Below are 7,855 nucleotides of genomic sequence, written 5' to 3'. Positions count from 1 at the left end.
GTATCATTTAGCCCCTGAGCCATTGTTCCGTCAAAAAGAAATTGATTAACCATACGGGTTAAATCCTCTTTGACAATGTCCCAAAATTTCTGATAGAACATAGCTGTCATCCCATCTAGCCCTGGTACTTTCTCTAGGTGCATGGCAAAGAGCGCTAATTTAACTTCCCATTCGGTAACTGGAGCTGTAAGATCCTCATTTATTGTCCCTGTTATCGTTGTAGAGACATTTTCCAGCGCCTCTGCTATATCCTCCGGATTTGCAGATTCGAAAATTTGTCTGAAGTAACTAGTAGCAATGGCTACTAATCCTTCCTCGTCCTCCACCACATTTCCATTGTCATCTAAAAGTTGTGTGATCCTATTTCTCGCCCTTCTTTGTCTCACAAGCGCATGGAAGTATTTTGAATTTTTATCACCTTCCCTTAACCAAAGAACCTGGCTCTTCTGTCTCCAAAACATTTCTTCCGCCTTAAGGGCGTTAGATAATTCCTTTAGAGCCGCTGCTATTTCCTCAGTAGTAGCATCATCATTCGAGTAGAGATCTTCCACCTTTTCCTTAAGCTCTTCCACTAGCTTTTCTGAATTCACATTATTCTGTCTCCTCCATTGACTCAAAGCTTTACGACAACTAGCAATATGTTCCATTATGTTTGCATCAGGTGGAAGAGTTATTGGATGGATTTTTGGAATCCATCACCCCATCACTTGTCGTTCCCACTCTTGAGCGCTTTGAATCGCGTCGTAAATGCCTTTTTTTTTCTTTCTCTCATGTCGAGATATGTCTATGATGGTCCGACCCCCAGAGCCTGAGGTACTTACTAGCTGTATGTGGGAATTTCTCATGTCAATTTTCATTCCCCGCCGCTCTATCTAACCGGCATCTAACCGTCGCTCCACCTGGCCTCTTTCCAACCCAAGAAAGCATATTTCCCGTAAATGGAAATTCCAGCATACCGCAATCACTAAGCATCTGCTTGAAAGGTATGAAAGAGCTATCAGATCTTCTTCGGCCTCCCTCTTTCTCGTTGTGGCTTGTTATTTCATTAAAATATCCTATCATGAACCATGGTCCATTTCGTGTTGTTGAGAAACGCGTAAGACGTTCCCAAACCTGATCCCTATGTTCTAACACAGGGTCCCCATAAACAAACGTCATAAAGACTTTTATTCCATCAATGATTGCCTCAATGTCAATCATTCTGTTATTTGAAAATAAAACATTAACTTGAAATTCATCCATAGAAAAAAGAGCTAAACCACCGCTGAGACCAAGTGGCTCAACGGTAAACAAATGATCAAATCCTAAGTCAGTCTGAATGTTTTGCAACAGCAGACTCCTATTCTTCGTTTCAGACAAAAACACTAGTCCTGGGCGATGCTTCTGACACATCTCCGTAAGGCGTCGAACTGTAAGGTCGTTTCCAATCCCTCGACAGTTCCAACTGAGCGTCTAGCTACATCCATGGAACTAGACTCCACATTAACAGTCTCCTTTCTTTTTTCTCTCCATCTCAGTTGACTCTCATCATCTTGCTCCCCTCCACTTCTATGAATCCCGGCCCGCAAGGCTTTCTCCTCTATAATCATGAGGGGCTTGTGGCTAAGGTTGTGTTCAAAGGGAAAAACAGCCATGGAGCCTGAGCCCACACCCACCTTCTCCTTCGCCTTCTCTCTCTATGTTGCCTCCTCCTTACCATACCGACCATATGGTCTAGCACCAAACCGCGAACCACCATAACGATTATTGCATGGTCTTTCATCGCGAGCTCTGATGACCCTTTCCGAATAGGAATCATATTTGCTGTTGTTAAATCCTCTGTATTGGCTCACCTGGAGCCCATGATCTCTGTCTCTGTTCACGCTGGCCAATGCATCACCCTGACGAACATGATCCCTGTCGCGCATACTCCCATTCATCAGCAAAGACTGACGATCAGGCCTACCCTATGGTAACTGGACTCGTGCAAAAACGTCAGATCTTTCTAGTGGTAGTTGAGCCTTAATCTCCTCATTTACCGTAGGGAAATGCTCTTTCTCATGTGCTAACATTCCACATGTTGAGCAATGTTTGAACAGAAGATCATAAGCAATTTGCATTGTAACCTCCTTCTCACCAACTGATACCTTTCTAGTGAATTTCATAGGCTTTCTCGTATCTATTTCGATCAGCATCCTCCCTTCCGCCAGCTCCATCGTATCAACGTGACCTAGGCGGCCTCCAATTCTTTTTAAACTGTCCACATCCCACAGGTGCAAAGGCAATCCTGTTATCTGAACCCAAAAGGGGATAATCCATGGATAATCATCGTAGACAATCGGCTCCCACCTCACCAACACGAACATCCAATAGTTGTAGTGGAACGGGCCCTGTCGAAGTACCTCCTTGATGTCCTCCTCAGTTGTGAATGTAAAAAGGAATCTACCAGCACCAAGATCATTCGCAGTAACTCTATCCGCCATACCCCACTTGTTAATCATATACTGAATCAGTTTCTCTACATTCTGCTTCTTTGGGTTCAGTATCTTTCCAATCAATGATAGTCGAAACTCCGCGACATGAGAGTTCTCTGATTCCACAAGCTGAATTGGCGCATCATCATCCTCATACAGGATTCCTTTTCCTTTTACATCTGCCATATGAGCAGATCGAAATCGCACTGAGGATCCCATTTTTCAATCGGGTTAGGCGAGTCTCTGTTTTTATGGAAACAGAATATCGAGAAGCAGAGACCAGATCACCCACGGAGACACAGCGTCAGCCGATCGGATCAAACCTGTTAGAGGCCAGGCGAGTCCCAGAACCCAAACAAAGGATCGTATGTGGACAGAGTGAAGAACGGCTGGAGCAGATGTGGTGGACTGCTGGAGACGTAACACCAAGAATCGTCCAAAACGCGTCTAAAAGATCAATGGAATCGTCACAAAAAAAGATCGAATCTGAAAGATATCAAACGAGTCCCAGAGATCAATCAAAGGATCGGATCTTCAAGAATCGTCGCTGAAACATAACACGAACTGATCACACCGTCAATGGACGTGAGGATCAAATAGAGATCGAAAATCCAAGGGGAATTGTCGAAGAGATCGTCACTGGAACAGAACACGAACTGATCACACCATCAATGGACGTGAGGATCAAATAGAGATCGAAACTCCAAGGGGAATTGTCGATCTAGGTAGCCGTCTGCTTGATCGCCATCTCCATCGCCTCGCTAGGGTTTTAAGTTTACACGGCAGTGATTTTTAGTATGTCTTCTAGGGCTTATTTAAGCGGTGTTTCTTCCCTTAATTACTATATATATATTTTTTTAATCCTAATTGTAATAAGAGACCCACCTAAAAGCCTATTATAATCATGCTCTTAGTTCTGGTCTAAGAAGGCTCATAGGAGTTATAGCTTTTTGGATATACAGTATGTAAAAATGGTGAACATTAGCGGTGACTGTCTGTTGAGAATGTTGTAGATATTCTGGTATGGTTTAGTTTTGGACCTTTGAAACAAAACTCTTACAGATTACTAGCAAAGGAAAAATGATCATGAAAAGGATTGAATATAAACAAAGATTAAAAGAAACATTCACAATTGTTTATCAGCAATCAGGATTGGTTTCCTCATCATCGATCGCAACAAATGCAAAAACAAGCTGAGGTGTAGGAAGTGTATAAGTGTAGTTCGCCTCGCCTTCTTCTTTTCCCTTTGTAGTCTAAAAGCTTCTCTCTTTCTTGCTCTGTAAGAATTGGGATTCTCTGGCACAACTTATCACACTAATCTGCAACACAAAAAAAATCTTAATTTTAAAAATCCAAGAAGATTAAGAAAGCTGATAAAAGTTAATTTCATCGAGATGATCATAAATTTACCTTCTTCCTGTCAGGACCAAACTTCTCGAACTTGACTAATCCATATTTTAAAGAGAAAATGGTATGATCTTTACCAATCCCAACGTTATTTCCAGCATGGAACTGCAAAAAACAACATCATTCATGAAATCACTCTCCTCAAACAAAATAGTGTCAAACTCAAACACAAGAGAGCTTAAGAGCATCTCTCTTATTCCAAAATTACACTTTTGTGTTCTCGGATTTACCTTAGTGCCACGTTGGCGAACGATGATGGCGCCCGGTTTAAAGACTTGGTCACCGTAAATCTTGACGACTAGTCTTTGACCGGGAGAATCACGACCGTTCTTAGTGCTACCGGCTCCTGATAGAGTAAAACCATACTTCGATTGATATAACGAACATGAATCCAATGTTTACAAAATACCGACTCTATACTCACAAAGAGAGAAAAGAATTTTTCCCAGCAAATGTGAATATTTTCCCTAGAAAATCCCAGAAAGAGAAAACAAGAAAATTTTACAAATGTTTCTTAATAAATCGAAAATGAAAAGCGTCCTCTGTTTTTATCTAACTGATTATGTTACTCCTTTACTAGCTGGCATCGTAACAAACTTCTTCTAACAGCTCACCGACGTGGCACCTCTTCTTTTACTGTATCAAATCTTCCCTCTCCAAAGAACCTTGTCCACAAGGTTCAAATTCTGGAAAACGATGCTTCAGATCAAAGAGAAACTCCCAAGTCGCTTCTTCGAGAGTTTGATGCTTCCATTTGATTAAGATCATTGTCACTGGCTTATTCAGACGTCATACCATCTTTCTTTCCAACACCATCTCCAGTTCCTTGTGCACCACGTCTTGTAACATTGTTGGAAACTCGGTTGAATTTGACACATCTCCCGCCACTGCCTTTAATTGAGAAATGTGAAACAAAGAGTGGACTTGTGATGTCGAAGGAAGCTTTGACTTGTAAGCCACCTTTCCACACATATCCAATATCTCATAAGGGGCATAGTACTTCAGATCTAGCTTCTGATTTGACCTGAGCACCACAGATTGTTGACGGTATGGTTATAGTTTTACATACACATGATCACCAATCTCAAAAGCTCTGTCTGTACGATGTTGATCTGCAAACTGCTGCATTCGATGTTGAGCCCTCAACTAATGAAACTTTAACAGTAAAACCATATTCTCTCGTTCCTCCAAAGTTTGTGTCACAACTGCAACCTTAGACTCTCAATGCAGATAAGGCAAGTGTTGTGGTGATAAGGCAAGTGTTGTGGCGGTGACTGACCATAAACTGTTTCAAAGGGTGTCATTTGAAGAGAAGAATGGAAGTTTGTGTTATACCAAAACTCTGCCAATGGCAACCACTTACTCCATAGGCGAGGTCAGTCGCTGCACATGCATCTTAAGTAAGTCTCTAGACACCTATTAACCACTTCCGACTCTTAGACTCTCCAGGCAGATAAGGCAAGTGTTGTGGTGGTGACTGACCATAAACGGCTTCAAAGGGTGTCATTTGAAGAGAAGAATGGAAGTTTGTGTTATACCAAAACTCTGTCAATGGCAACCACTTACTCCATAGGTGAGGTCTATCACTGCACATGCATCTTAAGTAAGTCTCTAGACACCTATAAACCACTTCTGATTGTCCTTCACCCTGAGGGTGATAAGCGCTAGAGAAGTTCAAAGATACTCCCTGCAAGCTGAACAACTCTCTCCAAAACTCACTTAAGAATACAACATCTCTATCACTGACAGTTGAACGAGGTAGTCATGGAGCTTAAAATTGTTATCCAGGAACGCTTGTGCTACTGACATAGTTGTGTAATGATGGCTTAAGGTAATGAAATGAACCGCCTTACTAAGTCTGTCAACAACAACGATGATCACCGATTTACCAAATGACCTTGAGAGACCTTCTATGAAGTCCGTAGAAACATCTGTCCAAATAGCTTCGGGAACTGGCAAAGGTTGAATCAACCCAGGATACGCTGATGTATCATATTTGTACCTTTGAAAAGTCATACACCTCCTTATAAATGCATGTATATCAGTAGACATGCCCTTCCAATAGAACAATCTCTTAACTCTCTGATGAGTGAAATTTCTGCCAGAATGACTACCACCACTGGAACAATGAAGCCAATCCAAAATCTTATTATATATCGTCACATCCAGATGAATACCAATTCTACTCTTGCGCTTGAGAATTCCCTGAGACCAGCTATAGAACTTCTTGCCTTTGGGGTTACCTTCCAACGTCTTGATGATCTTTAATATTGAATCATCCTTCTCATAGCTTTGTTTAATATTGTACAACAAATCACATTCAATCACCGATAAGGCCATACTCAACACTTCAGTACCTCCCATTCGTGACAACGTGTCTGCAACCAGATTCTCTTTTCCTTCTTTATACTTTATTTCATAATCAAACTCAAGAAGCTTAGGTAACCATTGTTGTTGAATAGGTGTATTCAACCTCTGTTCCAGTCGGTACTTCAAGCTTTGCTGGTCTGTTTTGATTATGAAATGCCCTATAAGCAAACAATGGCACCATTTTTGAGCTGCAAAGACAACTGCAATCAACTCCTTTTCATAAATGGACAAGTGCAGCTGGTTCCCTTTCAGATGGCGACTAATGTATGCCAATGGGTGACCTTCCTGCATCACTACTGCTCCAATCCCATATCCACAAGCATCTGTCTCTACTACAAATTGATGCTCAAATCTCGGCAATATCAATATTGGAGCTTCACATAAAGCTTTCTTCAAATCGTCAAAAGCCCTTTAAGCCTCTTCCGACCAAATAAAGAAATCCCTCTTGGTTAGTGATGTCAAAGGTCTTGCAATGATACCAAAATTTTGCACAAATCATCTGGAATAGCCTGCAAGACCAAGAAACCCTCTCAGTTGTTTAAGGTTTTAGGCACTTCCCACTCCTTCACTGCTTGAACTTTACTTGGATCAGTGGACACTCCTTCTTCTTGGATAAAATGACCGATGTATTCCACCCTAACAGTTGCAAATGCACATTTACTCATCTTTACAAACGAGTGGTTCTCTCTCATGATTTCAAACACCTTATGCAAGTGGAGCACATGACTCTCCAAGGAAGACGAATAGATCAAAATATCATCAAAAATATGAGTACACTCTTCCTCAGCAGCTTTTTAAAAACCGCATTCATGAGCCTTTGGAAAGTTACAGGTGCATTTGTAAGTTCAAAGGGCATCACAATGTATTCATAATGCCCACTATGAGTTTTGAAGGCCGTTTTACGAATATCCGCAGGATGCATTTTCACTTGATAATAGTCCGCCCTCAAATCAATCTTGGAATAAACCTTTGATCCTCCAGGTTCATCCATAAGGTATTCTATAAGAGGAATCGAGAATCTATCATTCACCGTCATACCATTCAACCCTCTGTAATCTACACACAACCTCCATGATCCATCTTTCTTTTTTACTAACACCATTTGAGAAGCGTAAGGACTAGAACTGTTCTGAACGGTTTTTGCATCTAATAATTCTTGAACCATCTTGTCTATCTCGTTCTTCTGATACATGGCGTATCGATAAGGCCATTGTTTGATAGGATTTGAACCTTCCAAAAACGGTATCTTATGATCATGATCAGCTCTGAAAGGTGGAAGTGTCTTTGGTTCTACAAAGATGTCAGAGTAATCGCTCAACAGAGTTGTTATGGTTGCAGGTAACTCTGTTTTCTCCCTCTGCACTTCTACAGAACACAAAGATGGTTGTACACTTTCATCAATAAACTGTGTACAAATCATAGCCAGTTGAATATTCCCCTCCTGCTGTTTGTTGATTTTACTTTCCCTCGCTTCTCTCACTGAATTATGTTGAATTCATGTAACATAAACTTTTTACTGCTCATCTTGAACTTCATTGTTAGATTCTGGAAATCCCAAGTAATTGGGCCCCGTTGCTACAACCATTGAACTCCAAGAACCATGTCACCCCCCCCCCCCAATGGAA

The 7,855-nt window shown here is 41.3% G+C and overlaps 1 pseudogene; it reads right to left on the bottom strand.

Moving 5' to 3' along the window:
• Positions 1 to 3,592: 3,592 nt before the first annotated feature.
• The window catches only part of LOC106297610, a 6,254-nt pseudogene continuing 1,991 nt past the window's right edge, over positions 3,593 to 7,855 (bottom strand).

Source organism: Brassica oleracea, chromosome C6 (assembly GCF_000695525.1).
Source record: "Brassica oleracea var. oleracea cultivar TO1000 chromosome C6, BOL, whole genome shotgun sequence".
Lineage (NCBI taxonomy): Eukaryota > Viridiplantae > Streptophyta > Magnoliopsida > Brassicales > Brassicaceae > Brassica > Brassica oleracea.
Note: the sequence above shows the minus strand (reverse complement) of the source record. Positions and strands in the feature narration are given on the sequence as shown.